Genomic DNA, 10,763 nt, shown 5'->3' on the forward strand with positions numbered 1-10,763 from the left:
GGGAGGCACTGAAATGTCGGGCTTCAGGGAGAGGGCTGGAGGGGTGGCTTGCTCCTGGATAGAGGTGCAGGCAAAATCCATTGTTCCTTTGTTGCGCCCTCCTCACTCCCAACCTGCAGACGCAGCCACCATCTACCTGGATAACAGGTTGCTCCACCCAGGGGATTCCCTGAGACTTTGCCTCTCCCAACTTGTGGGTCCACCCAAGCCACTTCTAGTGATTTATTCTATGCAAATAAGCTGTCTTGGCTACTGCTGCAAACTTTCATAATATCTTTCAAAGGCTTACAAAACCCAAGAAGCAGCCTCTGGCCTCAGCATGCCCTGTACCTCTTGCTGAGCAACCCCAAGCCCCACACCAGTGGTAGCCAGCCTCGGTTTCTGAGTTGGCCCCTGGAGGCACCTATAAACCCAGCACGGATGGCAGCCATAAGTGGATTGCTTGGTGACTGTTACTAGGTGGCCCCGGAAGTGCACAGGCTGAGTCTGAAGTTGGCCTACAGCTGGACCTCCTCCCAGGTCTGTGCCAAGGGGCCCCACAGCACACCTACTACATAAAACCACTCTACTAAGACCAAGAGACTTAGGAGCTCTACCTAATACATAGCAACAGTCACAGGGAGGCTGCCAAAATGGGGAGACAAAGAAGCATGTCCCACACAAAAGAACAGAACAAAGCTCCAAAAAAAGAATTCACCAAAATGGAGACAAGCAATACACCAGACGCAGAGTTCAATGCACTGGTTATCAGGATGCCCAGGAAACTTAGGGGAAGAGTAGATGAACTCAGTGAGAACTTTAACAAAGAGATAAAAAACATAAAAGTGCAGATGGAGATGGAAAATATAATAGGTAGCCAGTCAGAAATGAAGAATACAATATCTAAGATGAAGAGTACAGTAGAGGGAATCAACAGAGTGGATGAAACGGAGGATCAAATCAGCAACATAGAAGATGGGGTAACAGAGGACACTTAATTAGAATAGCAACAAGAAAAAAAATCCAAAAAATAAAGATAGTTTAAGAAGCATAACAACATTTGCATCATAGCAGTACCAGAAGGAGAATAGAGAGAGCAAGGAATTAAAAATCTATTTGAAGAAATAATGACGGAAAACTTCCCTAACTTGGTGAGGGAAATAGACGTACAATCCCAGGAAGTTCAGAGAGTCCCAAACAAGATGAACCCAAAGAGGCCCATACCAAGATGCATCATAATTAAAATGCCAAAGGTTGAACTCAAAAAATCTTAAAAGCAGCAAGAGAAAAGCGATTATTTACATACAAGGGAACGCCCATAAGACTATCAGCCGATTTCTCAACAGAAACTTTACAGGTCAAAAGGGCTTGGCACAAAATATTCAAAATGGTGAAAACCTCCAACCTACAACCAAGATTACTTTATCCAGCAAAGATATCATTTAGAATCGAAGGGCAGATAAGGAGATTCCCAGACAAGAAAAAGCTAAAGGAGCTCATCACCACAAAGCCAGTATTACAGGAAATGTTGGAGGGATTTCTTTAAGAAGAAGAAAAAATATGTATCAAAAGTCTAAATAAAGAATGGTAATAACTACATATCAACAAGTACTGCAGATGAAAAAGAATTAAATGCTCCAATCAAAAGATAAGGTGGATGAATGGATAAGAAAATAAGACTCTTACATATGCTGCCTACAAGAGAGTCACTTCAGATTAAAAGACACACACAGACTAAAAAGGGTTGGAAAAAGATATTTCATGATGGACCTAGAAGGTAATGTGCTGAGGGGAGTAAGCCAGCTAGAGGAAGACAAATGTTATATGACTACGCATATATGTGGAATCTGAAGAACAAAACGAACAAACAAACAGAAACAAACTCAAACACAGACGAATTCAAAATACAGACAATATTTTGAGGGTTACCAAATGGGAGAGAAGTTGGAGAGGTCGGTAAAAAGTGGGGAAGGGATTAAGAAGTACAAATTGGTAATTACAAAATAGTCATGGAGGTAGAAAGTATACCGTGAGGAATATAGCCAATAATATTGTAATAACTGTGTATAGTGTCGGATGGGCATTAGATTTATTAGGGTGATCACTTTGTGAGTTATGTAGATGTCTAATCACTATGTTGTACACCTGAAACTAATATAGTATAGTATGCCAACTATAACTGAAAAATAAAAAGTTATTATTAAAGTGAAACCAAAAAAAAGATGAGATTGTAGCACTGGTGGACATCTTGCATCTCACATGGTGAAAAATCTACCCCTCCCCCCCCCCCCGCTTCCCCCCAAGAAAAAGAAAGGCAGGCCTAGCTGAGCAATTAGGAGAGAGAAAGACTCTTAATGGCATTAATTAAACACCTGGATGCAGCATGTTCTGAAGTTCCTCAGATTTCTCATTTGCATGAGCCAACACATTTCTTGCTCTACTTGTGCTTCATTAGGGTTTCCGTCACTTGCAGTCTAAAGAGTTCTGATTAAACTCTAGGTGAAAGCACAGCCAAATCTTTTCTGCATATCCCAGAGATAAACAGAGATATGAAGGGAGTTCTTTTTACAAGTGCCATTGCAACCGGACTGTTGCAATGAGGCAAAGGTCCATGTCCTTTGAGAAGTGACCATGGACTTTTCTAAAGTAGAGTGAACGCTGCCAGTAATTTTTATTCAAGAGTTCAGTATGCGACAGTGGAAGGGCTGTGTCTTGACAAGTTGCCCTCCGCCTGACTTCCTAGAGTGCTCTGGACGGTGAAAAAGACTGTGGTGCATTTTTCTGACTGAAAATTCTTGGGTCATTTAAGGGCTTTAATTTTCTGAAATGTGGGGGTAAAGCTATATAGATTTAGGAGAAAGGAAAGAAAATACTACATTTTTGCAACCCCAGCATGAATGGACGTTGTTATATATTGCTCAATTGATACACTTGTTAATTCAATTGAGATCAAAACCACCTGAATTTTCATCAGTAGGGTCTGGTTCAATAAATTATAGTATATGGATTTAAAAAAGAAGTAAGGTAGCTCTAAAATATACTGTTATAGGAATATATCTGTAATGTATGAAGTGTTAAATGCCATTTCCACAATCGTACCTCAACAAAGGGTTTTTTTAAAAAGCAATTTGCTGGATGATATGTATAGCATTTGCCCATTAAAAAAAAAAATACCTGGCAGTTCTATCATTTCCAGGAGGTTTACCATTTATACACTTAGATGTGAGGTAAAGGAGGAAAATAAACTGCAATGAAAAGTAACTTGTTATCTTTGGGGATTCAGTTGACACAAACTTCAGTTCCCTATCAGAGCTATTTCTCCCTCACAAGGGGTCTCCCACCCATGATGGAGTCTAAGAGTTAGAGCTTGGGTGTCCTCATGGCATAAGAAAAAGGCCCCTCCTTGATCTCATGTCACCTTCTTGTCAGAGTGTCTGATCCCATTGGTTCTGAGCCTCGGACTCTATACTAGCTGCCATTACCTGTGCAGCAGGTGGAGCCTGGGGTCTGTTCTGACTTAGGCAAAGACTGGTGGAAGCTCCAGACCTGCTGGGCTGACCAGGATCCCTAAGGTCTGACTGTGACTGGGGGAGCAGGGCGGGGTGGGGGGAAACAAAACAAAAACAAAAACATTGTGTCTCTGTCCAAGGTCCTGACTCGCAAGAGTCCCAGCAGAGCTCTCAGTGGCCTTCTGTGATCTCCCATTGTTAGCGTGCTGGAAAATTGGAGTATCCCTTTCACATAACACAGGAGACAAGCATGATTAGGGGCACCATCCCTGCTCTCCTCTCTGCCTGAACACCCTGTAGTGGGTTGAATGCTGGCCTCCGAAAAGATATGTTCACATCCTAACCATTGGAATTTGTGAATGTGATTTGACAAAACGGTCTTTGTAGATATAACTAAGTCAAGGGTCTCAGGATGAGATCATCCTGGATTATCTAGGTGGACCTTAAATCCAATGACAAATACCCTTAGAAGAGAAAGCTAGGGGAAGATTTATCACAGGAGGGGAGATGACTCCGAAATGAAGGAGGAGACCACAAGAATGTTGACAGCCACCAGAAGCTGGAAGAGGCAGGAAACAGATTGTCCCCTGGAGCCTTCGGAGGGAACACAGCCATGCTGATCCCATGATTTCAGACTTCTGGCCTCCAGAACTGTGGAAGAATAAATATCTGTTGCTTTAAACCACTTAGTTTGTGATAATTTGTTAGGACAGCCCAAGGAACTAATATATACCTTGTTACCCTTTCTACTCCACTTTGAGCATGGGCCAAACATCCCTACCGACAGCATCCTATAGGGTCTAGAGTTCCAGAAGTGGATGGAAGCCCCTGGCTAGGTTTCTTTCTTGTCCCCAAGCTCAGGCTCAGAAAGAAAGGTGGGGCACTGGGACCCTCAGGGAGCCTCTTCACTTCACCCTCTCTTCTTCCAAATATATTTTCCCAACTCTCCTATAGTTCTTCTGCAAAGTGGAAACACTTCCTCCCAAGCTGAGCAGGAGTTTCTCCTGCAAAATCACACACTAATTTCTCTCTGCCTGTGTCTTAGAGTAAAGCTCCATGTTTCAGTCCTCCAAGATTTGCTCTATCCACAGGAAAATCCTAGGAACAGAGAAATCAGCTTTGTCTCTATGGTAAATGGTGTTGATTCTCTACCCACCTCCTGTCTCCCTGGTCCTCCTCTTGAAAATACCTCAGTTTTCATCTGGAATCCACCTTGCTCTCATATCGCCCATGCGCTTCAGGAAAAGTAGACCCCAACTTCGCCTCCAGGGGAAGTTCTAGCTGGTGTCATGGTTGTACACCTGAAACTAATATAGTATAGTATGCCAACTATAACTGAAAAATAAAAAGTTATTATTAAAGTGAAACCAAAAAAAAGATGAGATTGTAGCACTGGTGGACATCTTGCATCTCACATGGTGAAAAATCTACCCCTCCCCCCCCCCACCGCTTCCCCCCAAGAAAAAGAAAGGCAGGCCTAGCTGAGCAATTAGGAGAGAGAAAGACTCTTAATGGCATTAATTAAACACCTGGATGCAGCATGTTCTGAAGTTCCTCAGATTTCTCATTTGCATGAGCCAACACATTTCTTGCTCTACTTGTGCTTCATTAGGGTTTCCGTCACTTGCAGTCTAAAGAGTTCTGATTAAACTCTAGGTGAAAGCACAGCCAAATCTTTTCTGCATATCCCAGAGATAAACAGAGATATGAAGGGAGTTCTTTTTACAAGTGCCATTGCAACCGGACTGTTGCAATGAGGCAAAGGTCCATGTCCTTTGAGAAGTGACCATGGACTTTTCTAAAGTAGAGTGAACGCTGCCAGTAATTTTTATTCAAGAGTTCAGTATGCGACAGTGGAAGGGCTGTGTCTTGACAAGTTGCCCTCCGCCTGACTTCCTAGAGTGCTCTGGACGGTGAAAAAGACTGTGGTGCATTTTTCTGACTGACAATTCTTGGGTCATTTAAGGGCTTTAATTTTCTGAAATGTGGGGGTAAAGCTATATAGATTTAGGAGAAAGGAAAGAAAATACTACATTTTTGCAACCCCAGCATGAATGGACGTTGTTATATATTGCTCAATTGATACACTTGTTAATTCAATTGAGATCAAAACCACCTGAATTTTCATCAATAGGGTCTGGTTCAATAAATTATAGTATATGGATTTAAAAAAGAAGGTAGCTCTAAAATATACTGTTATAGGAATATATCTGTAATGTATGAAGTGTTAAATGCCATTTCCACAATCGTACCTCAACAAAGGGTTTTTTTAAAAAGTAATTTGCTGGATGATATGTATAGCATTTGCCCATTAAAAAAAAAAATACCTGGCAGTTCTATCATTTCCAGGAGGTTTACCATTTATACACTTAGATGTGAGGTAAAGGAGGAAAATAAACTGCAATGAAAAGTAACTTGTTATCTTTGGGGATTCAGTTGACACAAACTTCAGTTCCCTATCAGAGCTATTTCTCCCTCACAAGGGGTCTCCCACCCATGATGGAGTCTAAGAGTTAGAGCTTGGGTGTCCTCATGGCATAAGAAAAAGGCCCCTCCTTGATCTCATGTCACCTTCTTGTCAGAGTGTCTGATCCCATTGGTTCTGAGCCTCGGACTCTATACTAGCTGCCATTACCTGTGCAGCAGGTGGAGCCTGGGGTCTGTTCTGACTTAGGCAAAGACTGGTGGAAGCTCCAGACCTGCTGGGCTGACCAGGATCCCTAAGGTCTGACTGTGACTGGGGGAGCAGGGCGGGGTGGGGGGAAACAAAACAAAAACAAAAACATTGTGTCTCTGTCCAAGGTCCTGACTCGCAAGAGTCCCAGCAGAGCTCTCAGTGGCCTTCTGTGATCTCCCATTGTTAGCGTGCTGGAAAATTGGAGTATCCCTTTCACATAACACAGGAGACAAGCATGATTAGGGGCACCATCCCTGCTCTCCTCTCTGCCTGAACACCCTGTAGTGGGTTGAATGCTGGCCTCCGAAAAGATATGTTCACATCCTAACCATTGGAATTTGTGAATGTGATTTGACAAAACGGTCTTTGTAGATATAACTAAGTCAAGGGTCTCAGGATGAGATCATCCTGGATTATCTAGGTGGACCTTAAATCCAATGACAAATACCCTTAGAAGAGAAAGCTAGGGGAAGATTTATCACAGGAGGGGAGATGACTCCGAAATGAAGGAGGAGACCACAAGAATGTTGACAGCCACCAGAAGCTGGAAGAGGCAGGAAACAGATTGTCCCCTGGAGCCTTCGGAGGGAACACAGCCATGCTGATCCCATGATTTCAGACTTCTGGCCTCCAGAACTGTGGAAGAATAAATATCTGTTGCTTTAAACCACTTAGTTTGTGATAATTTGTTAGGACAGCCCAAGGAACTAATATATACCTTGTTACCCTTTCTACTCCACTTTGAGCATGGGCCAAACATCCCTACCGACAGCATCCTATAGGGTCTAGAGTTCCAGAAGTGGATGGAAGCCCCTGGCTAGGTTTCTTTCTTGTCCCCAAGCTCAGGCTCAGAAAGAAAGGTGGGGCACTGGGACCCTCAGGGAGCCTCTTCACTTCACCCTCTCTTCTTCCAAATATATTTTCCCAACTCTCCTATAGCTCTTCTGCAAAGTGGAAACACTTCCTCCCAAGCTGAGCAGGAGTTTCTCCTGCAAAATCACACACTAATTTCTCTCTGCCTGTGTCTTAGAGTAAAGCTCCATGTTTCAGTCCTCCAAGATTTGCTCTATCTACAGGAAAATCCTAGGAACAGAGAAATCAGCTTTGTCTCTATGGTAAATGGTGTTGATTCTCTACCCACCTCCTGTCTCCCTGGTCCTCCTCTTGAAAATACCTCAGTTTTCATCTGGAATCCACCTTGCTCTCATATCGCCCATGCGCTTCAGGAAAAGTAGACCCCAACTTCGCCTCCAGGGGAAGTTCTAGCTGGTGTCATGGAATCCCACACATTTGCCACAGTCATGGTCCAGAAATCCAGGCCTCAACACCAACTCAGGGCATACCCCTAACAACAGGAATGGTCATGTGATCCTAGCCGAGATGCAAGGGGACACTGTCTGGGAGCTTCTAGGAAAGGTGTTTCCTTGCTCTTAAGAAGGATCCACTGGAAGGAACACACTCCACCTTCCTAAGTGTCATTGTGGTGAATATATAGCCCGGCCATTTGGCATTCTGAGGGAAGCCAGCCCCTGGATGAAGCCATCAGACACAAGAGGGCAAAGCCAAGGCACTGCAAAGAGATGGGCCAGAGTTGCTAAATGAAGCCATTCTTGAAGCCCACCTTGTCCCTGGAGTCTGGTTACCTGAGACAATATGTCTCATTGTTAAAACCAGTGTGTATTAGACTTACTGTTACCTGCAGCCCAAAGCATCCTAACCAATATGTTACTCACCAAAGCCAATTTTTAAGACTACTGTCTTTTTGTGGTTTTGAGATCCTAGTTTGGGAGTCAAAAGCTAAACAACAACCATTGTTCTTTATTCCTCTTTGTATCACTGTTCTATTTTAATCCTGAGACAAATGGATCCCTCTGTCTGAATAGGAGGGAAATGTCTCACAAGGAAGTATAATTTAAAAATATACATTACCATATTTCAAATAAATTATCTACATTACACTAACATTCACATAAAAAATCTGGGGGAAGAACTTTTAAATTGTTAACAGTGGTCACCTCTGGGGAAGAGGATTTTGGGGAAATGGATCTCTTTCTAGGTTGGTATTACTGTAATGTTTGAATTTTTAGAGTTAGCATAAATTATATTTATAATTTAAAATCCCAACGTTTAAAAAGTAATTCAAGGCATCCAAAGTTCCCTTAGGTGCCTGTTATGGCTCAACTGTCAGTTATGCAGGACAAGTATCTGCTGGACAAAGCAATGACCTAAGAAGGCTAACAACAATATATCTTTAAATTTTAGATTTAGATTTTCAACAGCTTGCGCCAGCCTGACTCTAGCTGAGTGAATGTTCCCTGCCACAAAGAAACTTCAGCCAAAGCTTTGCCAAATGGTGGTTTGCAGGACTTTGGTGTCTCCTAGGGGTCAGGAGAGGGGCTGCGGCTCTGTTGTTCAAGGCCAGGTCCCTCCCTCCCATCCCATCGCAGAGTATCAGGACAGAAGGTGCCCACCTCTGTCGACTCTGAATGTCCTACTCACAAACTCCCAGCCTGGACTCACACTCCTCCTGCAAGAGTGGTGTCATGTCCTCCTTGGGCAGAGCTGGGAACCTGCCACACCTCCAGAGGCACCTCCAGGCTCTGGAGACCAGAGGCCACAGTCCAGGCTCCAGAGCCCCTGGTACACCCTGCTCTGCCCTGGAGTTCCTGTCACTCCCTCAAGGCCCTGGCTTCAGGATCTTGCTCTTGGCTTCATCCTAATGCAACATTCAACCCAGAAGGCTTATCTCTGACACAACCCCAGGCTGGTGAAGTCAGGATCCCAAGGTGGTTGAAGGAGCCCGTGCCCCAGAGAGCTGACCCCATACCCACCAGGAAGGACTGGAGAAGCTGGGCTACAGGCTCAGAACTTGGAGAGGGGAGGACAAAAGATGAAAGAGCTGGAGAAGAGGCAAGTTCCCAGGATCTGCTCATCCCTGCCTACCCGCCTCTCTTCCCTGAACCTCATCCCTATACTTGATCCCTACACTCTACCCTTCTCCAGAGCCTCTAGCTCCAGGATGAGGAAAAGCCTCAGATTGGAGCCCCAGAGGCTACCACATGATTCCCACTTCTAGAATCTCAACTCTCAGTAAAGCTTGTATAGGACACCATCACACTCCCTGGCCATCGCTGCCTGGGCCTAGGCGGGTCTGGATTTCTCTCATGCTCACCTTCCCCCTGAAGGATGGGGCTCCCACTAGAAAATGCCCTGCCACCTAGTACTGCGTGTTTGATTTGTTTTTTCAGTTGTCTGTCTCCCCATACTGGAGCATAAACTCATTGAAGGCACAGTGTCTGTGATGCATCCCCGGGACACTCTCTGACGTACAGTGGCGCTGGCTATATATTTGTGGATTCAATATGTCTGGATGAAGGATGGGGGTTAAACACAGTTCTTGTCCCTCCCTCTCCCTCATCAGTCACCTATCTAAGCAGTTCCCAAATCCCATAGAAAGTGTTTCTTCCCTACTCTGCCATCTTTCCTACTTCCCGACCCTAAACTCTAAGCCCAACCTTGCCAGCCCTTACTTGATATTTCTTAATCTCCAAGGCCCAGTTCAAATGTCACCTCCTCTGTGAAGCCGGCCCAGATTCCTCTGCAGTCCCAGTCATAATATATATTACTTGGTTATAACCCCTCTCACTCTGTACTGTAGTGATTTATTTGTTTATATGTCTGCATTCCCCTTATCTCCCATGTGCCACCATTCCTGAACAGAAGATCTTTAGAGCTGGGCTGGGGCCAGTTTCTCTCTGCATGTCCAGGGCTTCTACAGAGGGTAGGACTCGGTATAATATCAGAACTCAGGAAATGTTTGTTGGATGAGTAAAGGAGTGAAGAAATGAATGAATGAGCTCCTCCATTAATGAATGGGAATGTGAAGGAGCGGGCATGAATGAGCCAGAGAAGTTACTAAATGAATGAGTCAGTGACTGAGGGGAGAGGAGGGAGGGAGAGGGGGAGGGGATGATGAGTGAGGCTGTGAGGGAGGGAGGGCCGAGAGGGTTCCCAGCTTCTCCAGCAGCCTTGGCATCAATAAGTCCCTGCCACCCCTGGGTCTGTGCTCGTGCCAACCAGACCTCACAATGCCTCCTCCCAGAGCCAGCTCACGTCAGTGCTGCTTAGCACATGCTCCCTGATGCTGGCCAGACTCTAAGCTGGGCCATGAATCAGACAGGGCCCTGCCCTGGGGCTCCCGGGACCTGGGGCAGACAGACAACCTCATAAATAAACTCGATGCCATGCTGAGCAGACATGTGTTCTGGCAGAGCAGTGAGCTCAGGGCTGGTTCTGGATTCTGGGGCCGGGCAGAGCCTGACGGAGGGACCTGGGAGAGACTCAGGAGGAAGGACCTCAGTGCTGGACCTGGAAGGAGGGGGAGGGTGGAGAAAGGGCCTTCAGGGCAGGAGGGACAGAGCCAGCAAAGGCACAGAGGCTGGAGAATGCAGAGCAGTGGGAGGGCGTGGTGGGAGATGGGACCACAGTGAACGCTGGGCCTGGGCAGAAAATGTGGGCTTGGCAGAGCCTGGGATAGGGACACAGGCAGGTGTAGCATGGGGTTATGGGCTGGCAGCCCTGTGCGTTCCGGAAAGAAG

The sequence above is a fragment of the Pteropus vampyrus genome, unplaced genomic scaffold (assembly GCF_000151845.1).
Source record: "Pteropus vampyrus isolate Shadow unplaced genomic scaffold, Pvam_2.0 Scaffold326, whole genome shotgun sequence".
NCBI classification, from domain to species: Eukaryota; Metazoa; Chordata; class Mammalia; order Chiroptera; family Pteropodidae; genus Pteropus; species Pteropus vampyrus.